The sequence below is a fragment of the Thamnophis sirtalis genome, unplaced genomic scaffold (genome assembly GCF_051295495.1).
Source record: "Thamnophis sirtalis isolate CommonGarterSnake01/CBP01778 unplaced genomic scaffold, rThaSir2_p1.2 scaffold_3, whole genome shotgun sequence".
Lineage (NCBI taxonomy): Eukaryota > Metazoa > Chordata > Lepidosauria > Squamata > Natricidae > Thamnophis > Thamnophis sirtalis.
In genome coordinates this window covers 56,855,554-56,883,508 of record NW_028261383.1, presented here as the reverse complement: position 1 = coordinate 56,883,508, position 27,955 = coordinate 56,855,554, and the positions used below count along the sequence as shown (strand labels likewise).

The 27,955-nt window shown below is 41.1% G+C and overlaps 1 long non-coding RNA gene across 1 annotated transcript; it reads left to right on the top strand.

The window, feature by feature from the left end:
- Positions 1 to 100: 100 nt before the first annotated feature.
- LOC148047977 (uncharacterized) lies at positions 101 to 27,738 on the top strand. The gene is made up of 4 exons (XR_015695773.1): positions 101 to 477; positions 8,413 to 8,536; positions 12,547 to 12,626; positions 27,447 to 27,738. It is a non-coding gene; the product is annotated as an uncharacterized LOC148047977 (long non-coding RNA).
- Positions 27,739 to 27,955: the final 217 nt, after the last annotated feature.

Sequence of the window (27,955 nt, the reverse complement as noted above, 5' to 3'; positions counted from 1 at the left end):
GGCGAGCGGCTCTAACTTTTCCAGCCAATGAGAAGCGAATCATTCGCCTCAGGTCCTTAAGGCTTGCTTTGAAACCCACGCTGAGCAAAGGGCGGGGTGGGTGCTGCGTTCCAGCTGGGAAGGCGTCTGCCACATCTGTTTCACGTGGTGTCTGAACGCGGAGGCCGAAAGTCCCCGCATCCCTATTTCGCCTTTCACAAGGCAGGCCGGGAGACTTTGTGCTAAAGCAGCCGAGTTCATTCATTCAGGGCTGGGGGCGGAGCGGAGCTAGCGATATTATTAGCTTTTTAAATCCAAAAATAAATTCCTATCTCGACGGAACTGATGAAGTCACTGCATTAATCAAACGTTTTATCTAATCCAAAAATAGTTGTAAGCCATGGTAACATATATTTTTTGGGTAAATAAAATGCAAAAGGAAAAGAAAAATTCCAGAAGTGAGAGCTGGAGGAACCAGCCTGGAGAAAGCTTGTTTGGGTAAGGATGATCTATGATTTGGGGAAATCATTAAAATATTTGGTCAGGAATTATGCCATAAGTGTTGCTATGCTTGGACTGTTGCAGCAAAAAATAGAAAGGGGCCCTTTGGCCCCTGAAGGATTAAGACATACTGTGGATACTGTACAGATTATAAATCCTATTTCATCCTGTGCATGGCATGATTTTCATTTGGTAAATCTGTACATGGTTACAGATAAAATATTTAGACTAAAATATAAATACTTTCAAATATTTCAGCCAAGTGAATTTGGCATAGAAGTTATCATTCAGATAACATTTCCTTGTGTTGCGGTTAGGTTTTATGTAATGATTCCTGTATTTAGGACAGCTGAGGAAGGGGAGACTAATAAATTTATATTGAGAATAAGTGTCTAATTATTAAACAGCTGTCCATCTCACAGACAGTTCATACTTAAAAGTTACAAGTTAATACTTAAAAGTCATTTAACAATGAAAACATCGAAAACTACAAGTAGTCCTTGATTTACCGCTACAATCGAGCCCCACATTTCTGTTGCTAAGGAAGACATTTGTTAAGCGAGCTTTGTCCCATTTTATGACTTTTCTTGCCAGAGTTGTTAAGTGAATCTCTGCAGTGGTTAAATTAACAACTTAGTTGTTAAGTGAATCTGGCTTCCCCACTGAATTTGCTTGTCAGAAGGTTGCAAAAGCTGCTTACATGACTCCAGGACACTGCAACCATCAAAAATATGACCCAGTTGCCAAGCATCTGAATTTTAATCATGTGACTGGGGATGCTGCAGTGGTCATAAGTGTGAAAAACTGTCATAAGTCACTTTTTTCAGTCCCATTGTAACTGGTTTCTAAATGAACTGTTAAGTTGAGGACTAACTGTATTAAAAACTGAGCTATACTAAACAGAAGGTGAAGTTATGTTAATATAGCAGAGCCACTTCATCTGGGGTACCCAGGTCTATCTACAAAACCAGGTTTTGAGGGACTTCCACAAGCTTGGAAGTGATAAAGCCAACCTCCACTCAATAGATGGTTTATGGTTTATGGTTTTATTATTTATAGGCCGCCCTTTTCCCTGAGGGGACTCAGGGCGGCTTACAATATATAGGGAGGGGAGTACAAGACAGTAAGACATAAAACAATACATAAGTAAAAAATAGTACACAACATTCATCATTCGGGTGGGGACGGATTACGATCTTTATCCCCAGGCCTGACGGGATAGCCAGGTCTTGAGGGCTGTGCGGAAGGTCTGGACGGTGGTGAGGGTACGAATCTCCACGGGGAGATCGTTCCAAAGGGTCGGAGCTACTACTGAAAAGGCTCTCCTCCGTGTAGTTGCCAGTCGACACTGACTGGCAGATGGAACTCGGAGGAGGCCTAATCTGTGCGATCTAATAGGTCACAAGGAGGTAATTGGCAGGAGGCGGTCTCTCAAGTACGCAGATCCACTACCATGAAGGGCTTTATGGGTGGTAAGTAGCACCCATAATAGATAAGAGATTCCACCACTTAACCACTGCAGAGAAGGCCTGCCACTTACAGTAGGATTTGCTTAAGATGGAACTTGCATCATGCTTGCTTAGCTGGATCTGGTGGGACAAGCAGATGAATTTGGGGAAATACAGTCTTTCAAATATCTGTCTCATGCCATGAAGGGATTTAAACATCAATACCAACACCTTGAATTTGACCCAGAAACAAATTGGTAAATGCAGCTTGCAAACCAAAATCTATACAGTGTGTAAGATGTTACAGTGGATTTATAGAACTGTTTAATAAATACATTTACAGGATCATTTGCCACAGAGATTTAGTGCAGTTCACTAATGGGGATGAAGAGGAGTCTGCTTTCAAAGTTTCTAGAACTTTCCATGAGCCAAGAATGGGAAATGAGGTGGATACTGATGATCAGAGTTCTTAAAGTAGAATTGAAAGGAGATAGTACAGTAGACTTTCAAATTAGGGTTTGCTGAGTGATCTAATAGTTTCAGACTGCAATCAGGATCACCTCAGGAAGTGTTGGATAAAGAAGCAAAGAGGCTGTGAATACGTAATCATCTCCAGACTCTGAATTCAAACCCACATACAAACCCTTGGGGAGATAAAGTACAGTAGGCATTTGGTAGGTAGAAAATGTAATGGACGTTTGCTACTCGGCCTGTATACTTAACAAAACTGTAATTGATTTAAGTGATTAATGTAAGATTTTGAAAAGGGATAGGAAAATCACTGGAAATCAAACTTCATAGCTTTTGCTGAGAATAAATAAAGTCTCAACTTGAAAAAGAGGAAGAGGCAGAGCAGCCATTTTTAAATATTTTCAGACATCTCCCTGCCCCCAAGTAGCTTTGGATGATAAGAAAAATCTGTCTGTCTGTCTATCTTGATGTTACCCATTCAATCAGGTCCACCTCTTGGCGATTTTATGGGTCAGGTCTCTCCACATCTTTTGAAATTGCACTGCTTGAGTTTCTCTATGCTCTGGCTGTTGTCAGCTTTGATGATGTCATGCCATTGTGTTCTTTGGTGGCCTGGAGTCCTTTTACAGCTACCTCTTCCCAAGAAAAGTTGCTTTTTCAGTAAAAGGAGGATCCAGATTGTTAAGACCTGTATGCTGACTCTGTGAACTGCTTAGAGCAGGCTGTAAAGCACTATGAAGCAATATATAAATCTAAGCGCCATTGATATAAAATAAAATATTTAAAAAACTGTATGGCAGGAACACATACAAGAGAGTGTGTTCAATTATCTATCCTAAAGCCATCTAGTAGGCTCTACTCCCTGGGTGTGAAACTCGATTTCATTGAGGCCACAGGGTTGTGTTCGACCTTGGGCCAGTGTGGGTGTGGCCAGGGTGGGTGTGGCCAGCTCAATGTCATTTGTGTTATCAAATGCTACTTTTGCTAGTAGTTTGTTTTGATAGCACTCTGCCAGCAAAAATGGAGCTTGGGAGGGGCACACAGAGCTCTCCCAGGCTTTATTTTCGGCTGTGACAGCATCCTGCAGCCTTCTGCCAGTGAAAATAGAGCTCGGGAGGGCCATGTGCCGGTCCTTTGCTGTTTCCAGGGCGGTCCCGTGGGCCAGATCTAACCACCTCAAAGGCCGGATCCTGCCCCTGGGCCTTGAGTTTTACATGCCCGCTATATTCTATCAAGGGTTCCTCAAACCAGTTACAGAATCATGTTTTAAGGATCTTCTGGGAGGCCAATAGAACTGTTGCCAACCTTATTGCATTAGAGTCTATATTGGCAGAATTCAAACATGTAAAGCTGTCCAGATTATTGATTGGAACATTACAAAGCAGAGGAAGAATTGGAAAAATATCTGATTTTGAAATCATTAGTTTGTACAGTTGTGAGCTTAAAATAGAAGGTCAGAGGAAACTGTAGATATTTATATTAACTTCCATTGAGTGATATTTTAATGTTGTAACCAAGACCACAAATTGACTTGTTTCTTTTTTGTTTAAATAAACAATTCCCCATCCCAATTATCTCTGGTGGAAAAAAGAAGTCAAAATACATTTTTCTAAGAATTTTAAAGGTGGGACACCATCCAGGAGAACAAATTTATTTTCCTAATCTCTAGCCTATGTATTAATGTTTTTAAGGAAAAACCCTAACTCAAACCACACTATTTTTTCTTTTTAATACATGGCTTGGTCGTTCTCAAATTTCTTTCACATGTTGATGAGGAAAACATAAGAGACCAATTTTGGGCCTGGCTCCTCCCCCCTCCATTTGTTTAAATAGCTTCATAAAAAGTGGCATTTTGTTCCTCAGCCTGTTTGAAATAAGTTTCTAGGAAACAGTCCAAGAGATATAGATTCTAATGAAGTATATACAAAATTGTCTTACTCAGTTTTGTGGAAATGATTTTTATTTTATCTGATCTAGCAGCAAACTAGCAAGGCACAGGATGTTTTGGCAGGGTTTAGTTAGACCTGGGGAGGAACTAGCCTGATCAATCCAGAAAGTTGTGAAAATGGGATGCAGTAATGTTGGTTGCCCCCCCCCCCCCAAGAGAGGATTAAGGTGGCAACAACAGAGTTTCCCTCCATTCATAAGTTCACAGTAATTATAGATTGGGTGTACATAGGAGGGATCCTTCATGCTCTCTGTGTTTGGTTGTTTTCTGGCAGACATTTCATTAACCAAACTAGCTAACACCATCAGTATTAGTATTATCCTTTAATAACAAGGAGTTTGGAAGGGTAGCAGCAGCACAGCTGTGAATGATCTCAGGCGATTAAACCCATTTCAGTTTGGCATTTGTGCTTTAGCTTTGAGACAGAATCATCTTTAATCACTGTGATAGCAAATCTTAATTTGGAGCAAGGGATGACTGCATGTGATATCTAAAAAAAAATAACCAATCCCATAGGTTTGGAAGGAATTTTAGAAGTCATCTAGCCCAACTCACAGCTTAATGAAGGATTCACTAATCATTTTTGACATATAACCTCTCTCTGAAGATCTCAGTGAAGGGAAATGTATTATTTCACGTGGCAGTGTATTCCATTGACTGACAGCTAATATAACCAGGAAGTTCCTCCCTGCGTCAACTTCTTTGCTTATAGCAATAGCACTTACTTACATATTGCTTCACAGTGCTTTATAGCCTTCTCTAAGCAGTTTACAGAGTCAGTCTATTGCCCCCAACAATCTGGGTCCTCATTTTACCCACCTCTGAAGGACAGAAGGCTGAGTCAGCCTTGAGCCTGGTGAGATTCGATCTGCCAAACTGCTGGCAGCTGGTGATCAGCAGAAGTAGCCTGAAGTATTGTACTCTAACCACTGTGCCACTGTAGCTCTTATAGTTTTAATCCAATGGTTCCAATCCTCCTCTGGGGCAAAATAAAAGAATCCCACTCTTCTTTGTAACAGCCCTTTAGATAATTATAATTAATTGAAGGTTTCTATCTCATTTCCTTTCAGTTGTGTTAATCTCTACCTAAACTTCTTGAGTTGAATGAAACTCCTTAAGTAATCTTTATCTAAACTTTTTGAACAAACAATTTTTTCTGAGTTTATTAAGAAGAAAGGGTTGAAACTATAAGGATAACAGCAATTGAAATATTTCCAAACATATGGCCAACATAGCCAAACATTCATTAGAGATTTTCTTACTTTGTATTTTTTTCCTGTTCTGAGAACCAACAAAATGACAAGTCTTTTCATTGATAACAAATATATGTGCGTGTGACTATTTATAAAACAGCCTCCTAGGACAGTGATGGCGAACCTTTTTTTCCCTTGGGTGTCGAAAGTACGCTTGTGTGCGCGATCTATCAGGCGCAAATGCCAACACACATAATGTAATGCCCCCTGCAGGCCCTGCCCTGTGCATATGTGTGCATGTGGGACTCCTGTTTTAGTGTTAGCAGGCCTCCCTGAATCCTCCTGGGACCAAAAACGGGGCGCAGGGGGCCACCTCATCCCCCATCTCCTTAGTTCTAGGTTGCTACTCTCCTTGGTTCATTTCCATTCTTTCTTGACTTGTTTGTTGATACTTTGGAAAATAGTTTGACCCCCCTCATCTTTATAGGAGCCCTCAAATATTCAAATTGTGCTATCATGTTCCAATATTTGAGGGGCTCCTACAATGTCGAGGGGGTCAAAGTATTTTCCAAAACAGGTTAGGATAGGTACAGCAATTATTTTAAATTGGGATTGCCTTTCCAGAGTGATCTATGTATTGGAAACCTAAAGGCTGGTAACTATAAGATGATTTGAACACTGCTGCTTTACAGAGTAATTCAGATACTATAGCTATCAAAAGAGGAAGCATTTGGATTGTTCAGTGATGCAAATACAATACCTATGCTGTAATGTCTAATTAGCTATTGAACCATGTTCAAGATATTGTGTTTGGTTTATGAAGCTATAAGCAGTATGGAACAATTTTTTCTGAGAAAATGTAATTTTTTCTATACAAATCTATTGAGACTTTGTGATCTGTGGAGAGGACCAGCATGCTTCTCATGCCAGGAATTTCTGATGTTTTGTGTGCTACACAAAATTTTACATTATGACATCTACACTTTCAATGGGATGTTTTTATTTGAGATTACTGTAGGGATTTCTACTGTGGAGCATTGCCACCAAGGATTAAAGAGTAGATCATTCGTTAATTCTCTGGCTGTTATATAGCCAGCTACCTCCAAAATGCTCTTTCCTAAAAAAAAAAAATGATTAAAAATATTTTTTAAAAGCAATTATACTCGTATACTGTTGACAATTTAATTGTAAGCATTTTAACAGTGGGGAAAGCACTGAATCAATGTTTTAATAAATAAGCTATAATTATTTATTAAATACAGTGAAGTACATTTTGTATGACCCATTGTGATCTGTTTCCAAGAAACATGCAATGGATTGTGCTAAGTGTCTCATTCAAATTAGAAGACTTTAGTTTTGAGTAAACATAATTAAACTGCAATTTCCTACTCTGCACAGTCTGTTTGTGGTTTCTTTATTGGTTTGAAGGACAGATCCAAAAGACCTTTCACTTATGAGGATGAAGCATCTTTTTAAATAATTTATGCAATCCTAATCACTAAACACTGAAAGACAATTTAGGGTCCAGTGCTAAGAAATATTCATCCATCCATCCATTTATTCGTTCATTTAAATGATTTATAGGTCACTTCATTCTAGATTGGGTCTGAAAGTTTAGAGGAAAACATAATGCATTTTTTAAAAGGGAGGACAAAAATTATATTATATAATAATTTTATAATAATTATAAAATATGCTCAATTTCAAACACTGTACATTTTAAGCAAAATTAAATAGTGTTTGCTGGGAAGATTGAGTACTTTGATTTGATAATAATATATTTCAATTAAATATTTTTAATCCAAATATAGATTTTAGCTCAACACAGCTATCAGGTTTGTACAATGGGGAAGTAATACTTTGAAAATAAAATTGCACATGAATTATAGTGTTATGAAAAGAAATCTTATTCTTTCATTTAAGACACTGTCATGAATCACGACATAATCACCGTTTCAAATAACCAAGCTATCGTGTCCTTTCTACACCCAGTGTATAGTCTCCTCTGTGTTTCCAGATATGGTCATTTGTATGATTCAGAGCAATATGTTTCAAATATTTGAGCTTGCTTGGATTATGTTGCTAATCCCTTTGAGTTGTACTCATTTAGCATGTCGTCACAACCAACTTGAACTCCATGATTTATTTTTATGACATATGTTTGTACACGATTGTTGTGTTGTATAGTTTTCAAAAACGAATAAAATACTGAGCTGGGATCTTTATAAGTATGCTTTATGAAGGGCTTTAATGGCATTTAGTTATTTGTGTTTTGGGGAGTAAAATTTAGACTATAAAGATGAGTAACTTCATAATTTCAAACACAGGCAAACTGTAGGATGACTTCTAGTTTTTATTTTTCTCCACCCCTACGATCAACTTAGCAAAAGCATAATGTACTTTTTTTTTTGCCTTTTGTTAAATTTAACCCCCCCTCCCCGAAATAATATTAAAATCAGACCTAGGAAAGAACAGTGAAATAAAGACCAAAATTGTATTTTTAGGGCTATCATATTTTGGCTGCAAAAATCTGACTATGTGAACAAAACAATACAGCTTTCTGTGTCTGTATGCTGCCATCTGGGAATAGCCGGTATTTTTGTAATCCAGATCTGCTAGCTATAATATCGTCAAACTGTACAGTAGTTGAACACCTAAAAGACAATGACAACACCAAGTCAAAAATTGACATAACAATTTAAACTGGAAATTCTGCAGTCATTAACCTAGAAGAAATTCAAATATTCAATCAGAATATTCTGATATTCCGGGCAGAATTCCAAAACATGTTTTTTTTTTCCTGCTGACCTCTGACTAATGCGATTGTACTTACCTATTATTCAGGATTCACATTGTTATTTTATTCTATCAGATCTATTTCTGCACCAGACATATTTTGCAACCATCCTGGGAAAGTCTGATGAAGGGCGAAAGGATCTTAATTTTTGGAAAACCAGAGATCACTTCCTGTATATTTCACCAATCCACTGTTCTTCGTGAGTATTTGTGAATCAGCAAAGCATGTTTAAGTCTGCTATGACAATGAAAGATTAGTAAATCAGTAGTAAAAACTTCAAATTAGCAGAGTACTCATAGCTAAACAGAATTCCTTTCTTACAATGGCAACATTCTTAGGAAAGAAAATCCTAGACTTCATGTCTCTTTCATGTCCTTTTATAGTTCTTTGCAATGAATTGCTGAAGTCAAAGATGCAGGACGTTGCTCAATGCCATTCAGATATCTCAGTCTGTTTCATGGAAAATGAGCCTGTAGAAAGTTAGGCAGCCACTCAACACTTGGTCACATCCCAGTAACTCCACAGCTCTTGAGTCACTGGAGTTTGAATGAGGCCAGAAGAAACTTTTTTTTACCATTTGAGATATCTCCCCCCCCCTTTTTAGAAATTTGATAATCCCTGGATAAAATTTATAGAAATTCAGTCCCAGCATGTGGATGACAAGGGTAGAACTTGGATAAGAAAAATGATTATTAAGTAAATGAAAAAAGGCAAATTCCTGTATTTTTAAAAAAAATAATAATCCACATTTACTTTGATCAAGTTCTGAAATGGAAAACACATTTTTTTATGCTGGAATAATATGTGGCCTATCAATAGGATGCTGAAGATCACATCGCAAATCATAGACTGGGCTAGGAACTCAGGTGAATTTAATTTACCCTGATAATTATTAAATTATCATTTTACAGCACTCAATTAAAAGCAGCAACAAAGGATATTTCCATATCATATATAACACTTTCCCTTCTTTAAAGCTATGTTTTAGAGACAACTTCTGGATGTGCTCCAGAGATTGCATCCAAGGCAGAATAATAATATTAAGAAGTGTTGTGAGAGTATCAGTACAGATGAACTAATTTTGTAGTCTTAGAAAACATGAATATAAATGACAGCAATGGCTACAACATAATAATGAAATGGTGTATCTTTCTGTGTGTACAGGATTTAATTAAATTCAGCTGTCAGTTCTAGTAATGGCTGTCAGGAAAGCAAAGAGAGATTTCTTCATATGTCAATTTTAGTTGCAATTATTTCTTCATGGTTATATTTCCTCGGTAGAAAGGCAGTATGACTGCTACTGCTACTGTGGAAGATGCATTCTAGCTCCCCCCCCACACACACACTCAAGGTCATTGGATGCTACTGAGTCACTGAGTGAAAATGTGTCTTTTAATTTGGTCAAAAAAGGTGTATGTAAAGGCTGTGATAATTCCTTCGACATCTTTCTATATTTGGTTACCTTGCACCTTTAATGTAAGAGGAGTGGAATGTTATGTCAATTCACAAGGACAATTCTTATTCAACAAAAATTATCATGCAATGTAAAACTGAAGATTTATAGGTGTCTGTTTGTTCTTAATAATGTCTTGTGCAACAATTAGCAAGTAAACATGATGGGATGTCTAAGATGAAAGCATTGGGTAGTACACTTGAACATTACCAGAGGTGGTATTCAGCAGGTTCTGACCAGTTCTGGGGAACTGGTAGCGGAAATTTTGAGTAGTTCGGAGAATGGGTAAATACCACCTCTGACTAGCCCCACCCCCATCTATTCTCTGCCTCCTGAGTCCCAGCTGATCAGGAGGGAATGGGGATTTTGCAGTAACCTTCCCCTGGAGTGGGGAGGAAATGGAGATTTTACAGTATCCTTCCTCTGCCATGCCCACCAAGCCATGGCCACAGAACTGGTAGTAAAAAAATTTGAATCCCACCAATATGTCTGTACTGAGTAATTGTAGGCCTTGGAATTTATGCATTTCCTTGATTTTCTTCTGTTCGTTCTTAGACACCAAATAATATACCATAGCCCTGCCCACCAAAACACAGCTTCTATTGTATTTACAAATATAGTCATGTTTTTTCTCTATGAATGGGATATCATTTGTTATTACAAATAAGAATACGTGGTGTGTTCAATTGTATTCCTGGGGGTGGAGCAACCACTGTTTGTATGTCTACTTCAGGGGTAAATCCCAAAGTTACTTTGGGATTTGCCCACCATCTAGTCAGAACTGAAGAAGCTTCTTGGATGTGAAGTGAAACATCTTCAAAGAAAAACCAGAAAGTCCAGTTGCCTCTTGAAATAGAACCTCTAGTCACATCTGTTGCATCTTTTTCTTTCTGTACCTCTGTTCTTTTCCACTGGTATCACATCAGGAGCAATCTCTACAATATAAGAAAAAGGTCCAGTTCTTTCTCTGATGTTTCTACTTATCCATCTGTGCTTCCTAATGTAGTCTTTTGCTAATAGTTTGTCCAATAAAGACGTATTACAGGCTGAGAAGACTGATCAATGCCTTTCAGCTATCTGCTTTGAAATTAAGTTTGGAAAGGTTGAAACTCATTTCAAGTTGTTTAAATTGTATTGGTGTATTCCTGGCCATCAAACAAAACTTTATAGTTTCTAATTGCATACAATCAAGTTTAATGAAAAGAAGGACGGGGATGTAGTGGTGGGTTTCCATTTTTTTTACTACTATCGTGCGTATGCTCGCAGCGAGTGGGTGGAGCCTCCCAGTGCTGCTGCTACCGGTTCGCCTGATCACAGCCGAACCGGAAGCAAAACACCTGTGCTGGGATGACATGATAGCAATGTCCCAATATCTAAGGGGCTGTCACAAAGAAGAGGGAGGGGGTGTCAACATATTTTCCAAAGCACCTAAAGGCAGAACAAGAAATAATGGATGGAAACTAATTAAGGAGAGGACCAACCTTGAAACATTTCCTGCCAGTTAGAGTAATTAATGAGTGGAATCGCTTGGCTTCAGTAGCTGTGGATGCTCCATCACTGGAGGTTTTCAAGAAGAGATTGGACAACTTGTCTAAAATGCTATAGAGGCTCCTGCCTGAGCAGCGGTTGGATTCGAAGACCTCCAAGGTCTGTTCCAACTTTTATTCTGTTAACATGTAGCTCCTTCAAAACTCAAGCTCTCTGCTTGGATGACATGATGACTTAATATAATATGACTGCTCCAATGGCAATAACTTTTCTCAAACACAAGTTGTTTATTATAACCCTGACAGCCTTAGTTTGGCACATCCCAATTGCTGCTGAAATTGATGCAATGATACCATGGAAATGCAGAGCCAGTTTGATGTACTGGTTAAGGCATCAGGCTGGAATTGAATTGAATAGAATTTATTGCACTAATATGCCGCCCTTTTCCCCGAAGGGGACTCAGGGCGGCTCACAATCCAAGTCAGGGAAGGGGATACAGATAAGGGATAAAAAAGACAAACAAAACAATACACAATTTAAAAGCACACAACAACCATACCATTCGAGGGGGGGGGGCAAAAGCTCTTTAGCCCCAGGCCTGTCGGAACAGCCAGATTTTAAGGGCTTTGCGGAAGGCCTGGAGGGTGGTGAGGGTTCGAATCTCCATGGGGAGCTCGTTCCAGAGGGTCGGAGCAGCCACAGAGAAGGCTCTCCTCCGGGTAGTCGCCAGCCGGCATTGGCCGGCGGATGGAATTCGGAGGAGGCCTAATCTGTGGGATCTAATTGGTCTATTGGAGGTAATTGGCAGCAGGCGGTCTCTCAAGTACCCAGGTCCAATACCATGAAGGGCTTTATAAGTGACGACTAGCGCCTTGAAGCGTATCCGAAGACCAATAGGCAGCCAAAACTGAGAAAGTGTAAGTTCTGGTCCTACCTTGGGGATGAAAGCAGCTGCATGACTTTTGTCCACTTACTTTCTCTCAGCCCTACAAAGGAGGCAATGGCAAACCACTTCTGAAAAACTTTGCCAAGAAAATACGGACTTATCCAGGCAATTCCCAAGAATTGGACATGATTGAATAGAAAAAAAATGATACAGCAGAGCCAGTCTCCAGTTATACTGGTATGGTTTTGCCATTTTCTTTTGATTGGAGTCAGACTACTGGATTGGAGTCCTCAGGGATTGGGCGGCCTATAAATCGATTTAATAAATAAATTTAATAAATAAATAAATAAATACTGATCTCATTTCACGTCTTATATTACAGGTTTCCTGGTAAATAACCCGATGATTCTTACCCCACTTGTACTTTTCCTAAAGAACAAAGAGAAGATAGCTGAATTAAGAGTAAGTATCTTTTAGTTGCTAGATTTATTGAAAATTCTACAAGTATTAAGTCCAATGAATCTGCAAGGATGACAGTGAATAGTGGCAGCCCAAGGTAAATGAGGGATGATATAATATCACAGGCATGCTTCATTAACCAATTTGAACGAGAATCCAATACATTAATATTTATGCACAAATTCAATTTATATATCAGGAACTGATCAATTTCCTATCCAGAAAATAATGTGTCCATAATTTTTACTCAGTTCATAATTGTTCATATTGCAAATATGTTGTAGTTGAACTGTTCGTATAATTAATGGAATAAAAGTCATATTATCTTGACCACTCAACAATCTGAGTTTGCTTTAGCTGTCAGTAAGTATTGTTTTAGTTTAATTTCTAAGTGCCACACTTAAACTGTTACTTGCTCTTGATAAATATTAATCACCAACTTCTATGAAAAGTGAACTTGTTGATCATGTAAGCAAATCTGGCATTACCTATAGTTCATTTTGCTTCCTCACAGACATAAGAATAAATGGTGTTTTCATGCTATGGTATTTCAGAAGATAAATACTCTAAGGTCTTGCAGTAAATCTTTCTCCTTTAATTGTTAGATCAGGAAAACAATTACAGATTTACACAAAAGTGGCTTCCTTCACATAGCTTGTTAACAAAATGATCTTTGTTAAGATTAAAATATGCCTCACTGGGCATGAAACATTATACTCTGTTTATCTTTGAGATTGGAGCAAGCTGTGTCTGTATTCTCATTTTTGCATGCAGAAAAGCAGGAAATATATATATATATTTCGGTAGGGAGACAGAATTAAAACTACATCCAGGTGCCATTCAATAAAATCAAAAATTGCTAAAAAAGCAACGTTTATAGCAAGAGCATTGACAGGCCTGACCAGATGGGAATGATACTCATAAACTTGTTTAAACTGATTCAAGCTTTCAGACTACTTGTTACTACCCTTTTTTTTATTTACAATGTATGCAAACAATATTCCATGGAAACAGCATAGACATAGAGTGAGCTAGACAAATGGTTTCATAATATGAAAGAATATCAGTGCAAAATACCGCACAGCGTTCTTTCTGCAAGGATCATATTATGCCGAGAAGAAGAAGAAACTAAAGAAATTAAAACATTTTAAAAGCGAAAGAATTACTGCTAAGTATAATTTATATCAGCACCATTCAATATATATTGTTGCACACTTTTCTATGGTTGCAAATCATCCTTGTTTTCACCATATCCATATGTCACTTTATACATTGCCTTTTCTGTTTTAAAGCTCTCATCTTTCTCATTTTCTGATTTCCAACCACAACTTTCTCTTCCCCTTGACTCGTTCACTTTTCCTTCATATATTTGCTTTGCAATTTACTCACTTATTTTCTCCGTATGTCCAAATCATTCAATGTATTTGTTTTGTCCTGTTCATTCACTTTGGATCAATTCTGTATGTATTCAGCCCACATTAATTATTGATCCTATTTCTTTTTGTTTCATATTTTATATACTTTGTAAGTACCTTTTCCCACTGAATACAAATTTCATTTATCTTTCTCTACTTGGGATAGGGATATAATAAAGGAGAACTATAGTCTTGCACATAGCCATTTTACCTACTTTGACGAACATTTTAATCCCATGTTTCCACTGTGCTCCTTGACTTCTGCTACTAGAGTTTTCAGATTCTTTGCCTTTTCAGCTGTCAAAGCAGTGTCATCAGCATAGCACAAGTTATTGATGTTTCTTCCTTTAATTTTAAAACCACACTAATCTTCTTCCAATGTAGCTTTCCTTAAAGTATACTTGGCATATTAAATGAATAAACAAGTGAAGTTCATATAAACTTATTTCATTCTTTTGTAAACCGAGAACAATTCTGTTTTAACGTATTTGTATTGTAGCTTCTTGACCTGAATATATGCTTCACATGGAGAAATGAGATGTTTCTAAGCATATCCCACAGCCTGTCATGATCAAAACAAAGGCCTTTTGCTGCAGTAATCAATGAAGCACATATTGGTTTCTTTTTTCTTTGGTATGCTTTGGCGTTCTCCCCATTATTCAGTGTACATCAACAACAATATCTCATGGTTCTCTGCCTTTTTAATAGTCATCTTCAACATCTGGAACTTGGAACTTACACACGAGCAATTTATGATCTGTTCCACAGTCAGCATCTGGTTATGCCTTTGATGCCATAATTGAGTTCCTCCATCTCCTTTTTGCAATAATATATTCAATTTGATTTCTATGTACTCCATCTGCTGATGTCTATATATACAGGCCTCATTTTGGTTATTGGAAGGCAAAGTTAGCAATTAAAAAATGATTGCAGTAGTAGAAATTTACAAATCATTCTCCTGCTTTAGTCCAGATTCCTAGGCCAGTTTGGTTGTAGTAGTTAAAGAGAACAGACTAGGAACCGGGAGACTGTTGAGTTCTAATCCTCCCTTATACAGTATATAAAGGTGGATGGGTGTCCTTAGGCCAGTCATGTGTTCTCAGCCTTAGGAAGAGGACAATGACAACCGCTTCTGAAATCTTACACTACAGGAATTAGCAATTGCCTGGAATCAACATTGACTTGAAGGCACCAAAAAGAGAAAAATCACACATTTTCATCTTTAAGGTTTCCAAATTTAGCATTCTAGTCTCCAACTACAAACGACCCTTGTATGTTCTGTTAATTTTAGATTGAACTTGATAATAAAACATATCAATCTTCTCCTGCATCTGTGGATGGAGCATAAGCCTGAATAGTTGTCATAGTAAAGGTTTGTCCACAAAGTTTATTTGATATTGTTTGGTCATTGATTGCACTGTAGCCAAATATGTTCTTGTCACACTATGAAAGCAACATTGCTCCTTCTTTATTTTACATATCCTGAGTAGTGAACAGTGGGGCCTTTTGACTGGAGATGACTGATCCCAGGCCATCTCAATTCGCTAATGCTTAAAATGTCAATATGTAGTTGTTTCATTTCATCTTTCACTGTGTTAAGCATTCCCATGCTCATACTTCTTATAATCCATATTCCCACTGTAATTCTATTTTGGCAGCTTCAGATTTTCTTTATAACCACATCAGCAACAAGATAGCCCGAAGGCTTTAATCTAGCCACATCATAAACATCAGTAACATTCTGAAAGATTCTCAGCTTTTCATCAGTAGCATGTTGAGTGGCACCTGACCTGAGGGGCCTATTATCTGGGACTGTATTATCAATTGTTTTATATTTTCTATCCATGTGGTTTTCTTGGTAAAAATACAGAAGTGGTTTTCCATTGGCCTCTCTCATAACTTTGCCATTGTTGCCATTGTTATGAAATGGATTGTCTGCTTCCAGCAGTTTCCTATATCTCTACTGCCCAATGTAGATGCCTGCTTGAGTTAATTGCATAGCTGGGATGACCTTTACACTTTGGGTACACCTGCTTTTGCCATACACTCTCACCATTCTTTGTCCGTTCCTCCCAGGAACAGCTGCTGTCCCGCCACAATATGGCAGTGCACAGTGGTGGGATTCAATTTTTTGGTTCTGTGGGCATGGCTTGGTGGAGGTGTGAAGTGGACCGAAGAAGAACGAGGCAGGAGGCTCCTGAGGTAAACTAACAGCGTTTATTCAAATCAAACCGAACAGTAGACAGGCTAGCGGTAGATCAGGACTCTGCCCTGCTTGACAGCTATTTATATGGAGCTGTCAAGCAGGGAAGCCAATAGGTGCACGTCTGACAGCCCGCGCTCAGCCAGCTGCGCCTCAGCCAATCAGGCGCGGCCTGGCTGTTGATGGCTGTCAGTCGTACACGTGAGGACTAACACTTCTTCCCTCCCTAGCGAGGGCGCATGCAAAAACGTGGCGCATGCATACTCGTGAAGATAGGTGTGACGGCGGTGGACATGCCCCGAACGCCTCAGTTCAGGAGGCGGCGCTGGAGAGGTAAGACGTCTCTGTTGCAGCTTCTCCCCAGAGGGAGTGGAGCTCCGGGTGACGTCATGAAGGCCTAGTCCGGAGGGCGGAATCCCAGTAAGAGGTAGGCCGGGTGGCGGGGGCGCAGCCTGGACAGGTGGGGTAATACAAACTTGCCGGTATGCAGAGAATGGGTTGGGAAAGCCTGGTGGTGGAAGGCCTAGGATGGGTGAACTGGGGAGTGCAAGGTTGGGTTGAGGTGGTGCATGAGGTTGTCGGGAAACGGTAACTGGGTAGGAGAGGCCTGACTTGGGGAAGGCCTTATGTGGAAGGGAGGCTGCGAGCGGTGGCGGGCCTGAGGCTGGCTGCTGGGCGATGGTGGCTGGCCTCTGCAGGTCGGATTGAGTCGAGGCCTCTGGAGGGTGGCGGTGCCTTAGTTGGTCCACATGGCGCCGCCACTCAGTGCCATCTGGTAGGTGCACCCTGTAGGAACAGGGACCAGATATTTCAGTGACAGTGGCAGGCACCCACCGAGGATCCCCAGAGTAGCTTCTGGCCCAGACCAGATCCCCCAGCCCAAAGGAACTGGAAGGGGCCCCCAGGTTTCCAGGCTGATCCCCTGAATAGAGAGGGTGCAATCTATCCAGGGTAGTCCGCAGGCACCGGCCCATCAGTAGCTCCACAGGGCTCTTCCACGTGATGAGGCAAGGAGTGGAATGCTGGCCCATAGGGTAAGCAGCCACTCTTGCCGGCCAGTTGCCATGGTCCATGTGGCCTAAAGCCTCCTTGGCCAACTGGACCACCCTCTCCGCCCGGCCATTGCTGGCCGGATGGTAAGGGGTGACTGGTGCGTGGCGGATCCCTTGCGCAGCCAGGAATTCCTGGAACGTCGTAGATGAGAATTGCGGGCCATTGTCGGACACTATGACGTCCGGCAAGCCGTATGTGGCAAGGCCTACACCGTACTTTCGGCTGTGGTGGGTGACATGAGTACCAACTCCACCCATTGAGAGTACGCAACCACGACCACCAGGAACATCTGGCTGTGGAAGGGATTCTCAAAATCGAGGTGAAGATAGTACCATGGCCCCCTGGGCAACTCCCACTCCCAGGGGGAGATGGAGGGAGAGCAGGACAGGACACTTGGCAGGGCACACACCTCCTCACCCAACTCTTAATCTTGTCATCCAGGCAGGGCCATCAGACATAACTCCGGGTGAGCACCTTCATGCGCGCGACCCCCGAGTGTTCCGCATGGAGATGAGAGAGAACTTGGTGGCGGAGGGAGGGAGGAATGATAACTCTGTCGCCCCACAACAGGCACCCACAGTGCAGGGACAGCTCCAACTGACGGGTCTTAAAGGGGAGGAACTCCTGAGAGACACCCCCTGTAGGCCAGCCCCTCAGGACCCATGCCATGACTTGCGAGAGGACAGGGTCGGCTTCAGAGTGGACTGCCACGTCAGTGGCTGACAGAGGAAGGTCCAAGTCTGCAATGGACAGGACCGAGAGGCAAGGAACCGGCTGCGGGTCAGCGCAGGGAAGGGGGCAACGGCTAAGGGTATCGGCGTACCCCAGCTGCTTGCCAGGACGGTATCTCAGTGTATATGAATACGCTGTAAGAAACTCCATCAAGCGGGTCATCCTGGAAGACAGGATGGGAGGGGTTGGTCTGTCACCAGCCAGAAGCCCAAGGAGAGGCTTGTGGTCAGTGTAGAGAGTAAAGTGCCAACCGTAAAGATAGTTGTGGAATTTTTTAATCCCGGACACCTCAGCCAGAGCCTCCTTGTCAATCTGGCTGTAGTTCCTCTCAGCCGAGGAGAGCGTCTGGGAATAAAAAGCCACGGGGGCTTCTGAGCCATTTGAGAGGACATGGCTCAGAACAGCCCCAAGACCGACAGGGGAGGCGTCACATGCCAAAGTCAGTGGCATCTTGTCACTGTATTGGACTAAGAGTGCCTCTGATGTCAGCATGGCTTTGACAGCTGCGAACGCATGCGCTTCACGGCTGCCCCAGCGCCAGGCCACGGATCAGTCAAGCAACTGATGCAGCGGCTCGGCTAGTGAAGCCTTGTGCGGCAAGAAAGGTGCATAAAAATTTAAAAGGCCAAGGAACACTTGCTGCTCCGCCCTGGAGGTGTGCGCAGGGGCATTTCTGATGGCAGTGACTTTAGCGGGTGTAGGTGGGATTCCCTGGGCGTCAATCATGAAGCCCAGGAATTCCACCTTAGGCACAGCAAAGGAGCATTTGCTACGCTTCAATTTGAGACCCGCGCCCCTAAAATGGTCGAAGATCTTCCGAAGTACTTCGATGAGCCCTGAGCGGCTGGTAGCAGCGATCAGGACATCATCGAAGTAGGGGACAACACCAGGGAGCCCATGGAGCAACTGCTCCATGAGGCTCTGAAAGATCCCCAGAAACGCCGAATTGGAGGTGGCGACAATGGAAGGCCCAACGGTGGGTGATGATGGTCTGAGCGGCCTCCGCATCTTCATCCACCAAGAGCTGCTGGTAAGCCTGCGCCATGTCCAGTTTGGCAAAGGTGCAGCCCCACACCAAAGAATGGAGCAAGTGCTGCACCACAGGGACTGGATAGGGGTTTGCCTGGAGGCCAAGGTTGATGGTGGACTTGTAGTCGGCGCAGATCCTGATGGACCCATTGGCCTTGACAGGGACCACTATTGGGGTCTCCCATCGTTAGTGGTTGACGGGTTCCAGGACACTCTGCACCAACAGCTTGCCAAGTTCCGCATCCACCTTGGGCCTCAAGGCAAAAGGCACCCTGCGGGCCTTCAGCCTAATAGGAGCAACCTGGGGGTCTAGATTGAGGGAGATAGGGGTCCCCTTGTACTCCCCCAGCTTACCATCAAAAACATTGGCATAATCCGCCAGGACGTCTTCGATGCCAGGGGGCGTTTCCGCCATGAGGTGCACCCCAGAGAGAGAGAGAGGCCTAATGGGGAGAACCAATCCAGGCCCAGCAGAGCCAGCAGCGGCTTCTGGACCACCAAAACAGGCAGGCAGCAAACCACCACTCCCGTACTTCACCTGCACCACATAGCAACCCAGGGTAGGAATCTGAGTCTCCTGGTAGTCCCGTAGAACAGTGTCTGGTGGAGGAGACAGCTGGGACTTCGGGATGCCTGGGCAGAGCCGGGAAAAGGTTGCCCATGAGAGGAGGGAACGGGAGGACCCTGAGTCCACCTCCATTGTGCAAGGCGATCCCTCGATGAGGAGGGACAGAGTTATCTTTTTAGAGCTGGCTGTCGCCTGGCTGACCGACTCTGCAGGGTGGCAGGGAGGCTCTTGTCAATGGTGAAGCAGTCTTCGCATCGGCGCTGCTGACGGCGGGATTGCTGGCTCCGCGGTGGTGCAGGTTGGCCATAGGACATCTGGGGGACTTCGGGCTGCAGAGGTAGCGGCAGGGTGGCCCGGCAGACTTGCGTTAGGTGCCCCTTCCTGTTACAGCGGCGGCACACGGACGCCTTAAAGCGGCAGCATGCCCGGGCATGGTTGCCTACATAACCTAGACAAGCAGCCGTGGCTGCAGCAGAGCCTCCAGCTGCCGTCTAATAATAGCCCTCAGGTGGTCGACCTGGTCTTCCTCATCAGGGTCAGGCAGTGGCACCAGCTCATCAATAAGGCAAGCCCGGTGCACAGGCTGAGGAGGCAGGAATCTGGCCATTTCAGCAGTAGATTGCTCGGACAGCTCTGCTGCCCTTGCCTCCTCCACGGCTTGCGGCAGGGTGATGTCAGCCTTCACCAGGAGCCGCCACTTAAGCTGGATGTCCCGCACTCCACACACGAATTGCTCGATGAGGTTGTCATCTAGGTCTGGAAATTCACATTGAATCACCATGGTTCTGAGGGACTGGAGGAATTGGCTAATGGATTCAGTCTCTTTTTGAACACACTGCCGAAAGGCATAGTGGCGAGCGATCTTGGAAGGGGTAGGGGCATAGTAGTTCTTCAGCCTGGCCATTATCTTGTCCCAGCCAAGCTCGTAAACTGGCCTCAGAGCCGCAAAAGTGCGGGCCGTGCCGAACATTTCGGGACCGCAGGGACTAAGAAAAAAACTGCACTTGCGTGCCTGCGAGTATCACTGCCAGTTGTTCGCTATCAGGAAGCACTCAAAGCGCTCCAGGAACCTGGCCCACGACTCGCCGGTGGTTCCAAAAGGAGCGAACGGAGGCATAGCAGCCATGGCTCGAGCGGCTAAGTCTTCTTGGCAGCACAAGAGAGACAGAAAAAACGAATTCTCTGTCTCTGTCCTAGGCTGTTAATCAGGGCCTGTGGATCCTATCCTAGTCGCCAGTGAAGTGGTCTGAGGAAGAATGAGGCAGGAGGCTCCTGAGGTAAACTAAGAGCATTTATTCAAACCGAACCAAACAGTAGACAGGCTAGCGGTAGATCAGGACTCCGCCCTGCTTGACAGCTATTTATACAGAGCTGTCAAGCAGGGAGGCCAATAGGCGCGTGTCTGACAGCCCACGCTCAGCCAGCTGCACCTCAGCCAATTAGGCGCGGCCTGGCTGTTGCTGGCTGTTAGTCGTACGCGCGAGGACTAACAGTGTGGCTTGGTGGGGGTGGCTTGGTGGGCATAGTAGGGAAGGATACTATAAAATCTCCATTCCCACCCCACTCCAGGGGGAAGGTACTGCAAAATCCCCATTCCCTCCTGAACAGCTGGGACTTGGGAGGCAGAGAATAGATGGGGCAGGGCCAGTCAGACGTGGTATTTACCGGTTCTCTGAACTACCGGTTCTCTGAACTATTACTGTCTGCTACTGGTTCTCCAGAACCTGCTGAATACCACCTCTGGCAGTGCAGCAGGACTTGTGAGGTGGAGGTGGGGACACAAGATATATAAATTGATCAAAATCACTCATGCAATGTCAAGGTTCAAATGGGGATTTGAAGCTAGTATTTTCTGTTCTCAGCTCAGGACCTTAACTGTTATTCTACTTTGATTCTGTGGTTCTAAGTAGTAAATAAAACAAAGTATGCCCAGTTGCAAGATACTTTCGCTTAATCTGGTCTGATGTGAAACATTTTAGGGTGAAGGTTTATTTTGTTATTAGTTCACATTTTACAAGCCAACTACTAAGAGCTGTGGCAGTTGATTCTAAAACACACTATTTCACATAATAAGGTGACCATCCTGGGTAATATTAACTTGAAGATTAACTTGCTTGCTTTGTATCTTCCTGTGTGTAAATTATGCTTAATGGCCTTTAGCTATATTTTTAATAAACCTACTTATCTTAATCCCAGAACATCCAAATTTTATTTTTATAGCCTGTCTTTTAAAGTTTGTTTACTTACAGACATCTGGTTAATGCATACCTACATATAAATTTTAGGCTCACTGGTCTGAATTGAACATCTGCATTGCAAGAAAGAGCGAACAGACATGAATGCATACTTTTCAATCTACATAGCCAAAATTCTATAGGCTTGAACTTTGTCACTGGAAACTCAATCTTTCGTATTTCTTTTAATGCTGTCTGGGACTTTGTTAATAATAATTTAATCCCAACTGTGACATATTGTATTTCATGCTAAGATTTTTGCCAGAAATGTGCTTTAAAAGAACCATCTGTGGGGTTGGTATATATGAAACACTTAGTTGTTATCAGTGGCAACTACCCTGCAGATTTCAATGAGCCCTAAATTTCACCCTGAGGGTTTATCTCTATTCATCCATTTAGGTTAATGCTAGACTTCTTCATTACCTTGTTGTTACTTTTTTCCCCTTTTAAAGTCAACCCATTCATCTTACAGAGTCTCCCACTCAGGAGCTGTCTGCTAATTTGATTTAAGACCCCACAACTCTTTAATTCTGTCACTTTCAAAATATATCCTCTCTCAGTTCAGCAACAGTTAGAGAAGCACTTTGTCTGATCTGACATCAGGACAGAGGGATTATTACAACACATCTTTTGGAAAGGAGTGCCTGCTTGGAAAGCATTTGAAAACCACAGGCCTCTGACTTGCCTATACTTGTTATGTTGGTTTTAAATAAATACATTAAGACGGAACCAGCTGAATTGCGGAGAGACAAAGAACTCATTGTCTTCCATAATATCTTCATCTTAGACATGGTCTTAGGAGAGCAAGTCTCAAGATGAAGGCACAAGCTTGGCTTGGAGACTATGAAACTGCCTAATAATATACAGTGAGCATGTAGTAATCCAATACAGTGGGCAACTTATTGTTATGGTTATTATTTTAAAATAATAGCTGTGCTTAGATCCTGTAGCAGTTTCCTGGGATTTCTTACAGGTGTCTTCAAGAGGATATAGGAGGTCACAGTATATATTAGCACTATCATGAAAGGTAAACATAATGGATGATCCCTGCTTTGATAAAAACAAGAAGGTGAGGTAACTCCTAGGAATGTTTTGTATACTAGTTTGTGTTCTACAGAATGCCAATATTTTTCTATCAAAAAATTGGGAGAAAATTCATAATTTTTGGCAGCGCATTTTCCCCTTCTCTTCGCTACTTTACTTTTCCTACCGAATTCTTACAAAAATAAGGGTAGGAATTGAGAGGCAGATATGTTGAAGGAAACCCACTGCTGTTTCTACTCTTCTTATTTCATAAGTGATGGCTTCAGTCTTGACAGACATCATGGGCTTTGTGAGAGTGAAATAAGTAAATAACAGGAAGAACTAACCAATATCAAATTTTCTGGGATATTGACCACAAAGTGATGTCTGGCTCCATTTGCGGAGCTGCCTGAAACCTATTCACTGAATGAATGTCCTAACTGTGGTTGGAATGAGATCATGCTTACCACTCTGTGGGAACAAGTTCCGAACCACAATGTTGCTGAATACCACAGCTTCAGTTGAACTCAATGGGAGTTAAACAGGCTGTGGGGGAATGCAGCCAATATTTGTAGTCTTTAATGATAGACAACTGTTTGAAGACAACAAAACATGCTGGGTGTTACATTAGAGCTGTTTAGGGGTTGTAGCCTACAGTTTTATTATTTACTTCCGGCAATCCATAAACTTAGCAGTTTCTATAAAAGCTGCTTCTTCATTACTTATAAAGACATAATGTATATTTTACAGGCAGTATTGTCAATTGATTCTCCCTCCCCCAAAGATTCCCATTTTCTCACAGTCATCTTTTGAGAAGCTTTCTATTAAACATAGGATATGAGATGCAGATTCTAATCTGTAGGGCCAGTTTATTTCATGTTTTTAAAGTTATTGTGCTTCCTCTCAGCCCCTTCCCCTCTTTATCATTATCGGGGATACTTAGGAGGCTATTCTATCTTCATTGAATCATTAATTTTTTTTAAAAAAATCACTAGGCTCCTATCTTCTGGGATAGGGGAAAAGGGAGTGAAAGAAAACAAACCGTAAATTCACGATGTCTCTGAAGATTTTAGGAAAGGAAATAATATTTGAACAAGCCAGAACAGGAGAATGAGAGTTTTAACTGACAATTTTATGTTTTGGTTTGTGTCTGTGACAGAACTTTATAGAATAATATCAATTTAGTGGCAATATGTTTTTAGGGTAAAAATTGCCAGAAGATCGTAAAAGCACACCTGTCTGATTATGTTTTTGTAAATTATTATCGTTTAAGGCATGTCGCCAAAAAAGACAAGAAACCAATTTAACTATTCTCTGCATCAGTCCCTACACACCTGCCCCAGGCTATATAATCCAGACAAATAAAATTTTCAGACCATAAAGAGCTGCCTTATTTTGTCTATGCAGCCCAGGAGTGTCAAATGCCAAGGGTCAGAAGAAAATATATTTCATGTCACAATTTACTACCTGATCCTTTGTTTTCTTAACTAGAAAAGCCAAAAATTAAACATAAAATCTTCTGCCTGCAAAGGCTGTACCGGTACTCTGTTTATTTAATATGCTTTTGTACTGGCCACTATAAAATTGGGACAGGGATAGCCTAACAAATTAAAATTCATTATTTAAAAAGAAATCTATGTTAGAAAAACCCAGTGCCATGAAGAAGTTGACTGCTGTACTTTTTATACTGCTGTCATGAAAAAGAGAATTTGTTTCTGAAATTCCTTTCAGAGAGCAGAATCACAGATATGAGGGCAGCATGATATACAGGTATTATTTGGTAGAAAGATCTTTCAGTGTATAATAATCTTAGTTTCCTTGGCTTTAGCTAAATCCCAAGGGAACATATCATAGACATAATCTTCCCCTTGCCTTTTTCAGATTAGAGAGTGTGTATGAACAAGGCAGCTTCAAATAACCAAAGATGCATTTAAAAAAAAAACAATAAAAACATCAGTAAGCATCATCTCCAATAGTAAAAGAAACTAAAACATTCTTTAAAGATAATTTTTTCAGTCTCCAGAGGACTAAGGAAGTTTCTTTTTGCAGGGATATTTCTGAAAAACTGCAAAGATTTTGGCATAGCAGTAAGACAAACATTATAAAAATGGGGGGAAAGTAAATATGACTAAACTGTGGTCTTATTTTTAAATTATTTTTCTCCCCAACTTATAACTGACTGGGTCTTTTCCAAATATACCAAAATTCTGTAAGATGTGCTCTGTTTCCCCTCTTGGAACTGACTTCTTAGTCCTTGTCCAAAACTATAAAATGATTCCGGAACTCTGTATGATACTGAACCAAAAGCCAAAAATAAAATAATCATTTTTTTAAAAAAAATTATCTAGACCTCATGAAAAACTGGAGGTTTTTTGTATGTTCACATAAATTCTTTTCTCTAACTTGAGTAATCACAGTGACTGATTAAAGAACTCATCTTATTATATATTTTTGGAAAAAAAGATGTTTTTAAAATAACTTCTGTGTTAATTCTACATGTATTCATTTTAATATAAAATATGATCTTTGGGTACATTCCGATTTAATGGATCATGTCTTTAACATGTCTTTGCAAAACTATCATAATGAAAGTCTAGTTAATTGGATGAATTTAGTTTCCTTCTAAAATATTCACATGATTGCTTCTTTTCATTTTAGCGTTTTTTAAAATGCAACTGTGCAATATTAGTTAATTATATCACATGCTATAGAGCAGAAATGCACACTATGCTTTACAAATATTTTGAAAACAAGAAGGAAGTAATGAAGATGACCTGTCCTAAGATAAGGAATAATTAAAGGAACTATTACTAGTTCCCAGTTACCATTTTGCTTTTGGGTACAATACCGTTGGTCTTCATCTTCCAATCAATTCTTCTTATCTACCTGATCTTATCAGGTAGAACAGGGGTATCAAACTGGCACCCTGGGGGGCTGGATGTGTCACACGCAGGCCATGCCCAACCCAGTTTTGTGAATGGGAAAAATGATGCGAAATGTCACGTGACTGCAACATGACACTGTGAGTTTGATACACATGAGATAGAATGTCCTCCCTCTGGCTCCTCTCTCTAAGGTCATCTGCAAGGACTTTGGAGCTAGATCTTTTCAGATCCTGGTTCCCTTTCATAGAACAGCATCCCCTGATATCTGTATGGGGCCAATAAATGGCTGTTAAGACTTGCTTTTTCCAATAGATTCTACAAAATAGAATTTTGTAGCTTGAAGTTTTATTTAAATAGTAAATTTAAAATAGCTAATGAAAAACATAATATGTGATGCATCAAAAGAAATCAAGCTGCAGAATGATCCAACAAAAACATGTTTGATTTTGTTAAAAGGAGTTTGATTTAAATGTGGGAAATTTGGGTTTTTTTTATTTGTATATGATTTGTATTTTGTGTAGCGTTATTTATGGAAAAGGATAAGTAAACCACTCAAAATCAAGTATGACGGAAGTGGAACATTATCCCAAAGGTGCTTTTTCAAGAGGCAACTGGACTTTCTGGTTTTTCTTTGAAGACATTTTGCTTCTCATCCAAGAATCTTCTTCAGCTCTGACTGGATGGTGGGGAATGGAAAGATTTATACTCCTTGCAGATAACTAGTCATTTGCATTCTTTTAGCAAAAGGCCACCTGGAGGTTTTTCTGTGTCATCAGGGTAACCCAAGTGTTGCAAATGGGTGTGGAGCCTTCTTTGAATTGTTGAAAAAATGTGTGTTGTAGAGTGGAGATAGATGGTGTCATATCGCTCCCCCTCTGTTGAAAGAGGGTTGTTCAGTTTTGACACAGATGGCCTCTTTGACCCCTCTTTCAAACCAGTGGCCCTCTCTGCCCAAAATATGGACTTTGCTGTCTTCAAAAGTGTGCCGTTTGTCTTTTAAATGCAGATGGACTACTGAATCTAGACCTGATGGATTTGTTCTCCTATGTTCCAACAAGGCTCCATGCCCATTTGTATCACTCCTGACTACACAAATAAACCTCCAGGATGCCTCAACAACTCACTTAAAAATGCAATTGACCAGCTTTCTGCAAGGAGTATAACTTCTTCCATTCCCCACCATCCAGTCAGAGCTGAAGAAACTTCTTGGATGAGAAGTGAAATGTCTTCAAAGAAAAACCAGAAAGTCCAGTTGCCTCTTGAAAAAGCACCTTTAGGACAACCATGAGCGTAATTGAGAATCTCCATAAATAAGTTGGACATTAGTCCAGTAAAATAAAATAATAATAAAAAACAAATTTCCCACATTTAAATCAAACTCCTTTTAGTATCTATGCTTTTGTTGGGTCATTCCGCAGCTTGATTTCTTCTGATGCATCACGTATTATGTTTTTCATTAGCTATTGTTCTGACCAAGTCATGCATTGTTGAATGCTAATCTTATAAGAGCATAGCATGTGAGAATACACATGTAAAGTCACCAAGGGAGTGAATGGGAGATGTTATGCTTCATTTTTCCACAACATCCTGGATGATGACATGAGGCTAACCCTCACATTACCAGGCCAAAGTTTATCACATTAATTTTGCCTTTTGCCTGTTTCTCTTTATTTTCACTTAGGCCTATTTGTCATCATGGGGATGAGAGAACTAAAGCTGTATCCTGCCAAGATAAATAAGATGAGAGAGGGAGGAAAGTTGAATTCTCTTCCTTTATTAAAAAAAATGTCACTGATTTAAATATTGAAAATAAAGTATTGAGGACTTTGCAAGTGTAAAATGAGATGGCAGTCTTCTAACCTGGATTCAGAAGGGGCCATTCACTTGAAATAATGTATATCTTTGTATGTATGAAGTTTTTTAAAAAAAAATATATATGTACTCTTCCTTTTCTCCTGAGGTGATTTTATTGAACTTATTCTAGATAGTGTGTCAATAAACAAGACCTTGTATCTGTGAATCATGCTTAAAACATTTGTGGGCCTTTCATAATGTCTCTTAGTCCAGCCCAGATGTATTCAGTGATCCGGTGAGAGTCTGTTCTCACCACCCAATAAAACATTCGAATAGTAATGCTCTTGTTTGCTGACAGCTAGCAGAAGACAACTGAAGCAGCAGCTTTATCAGCTG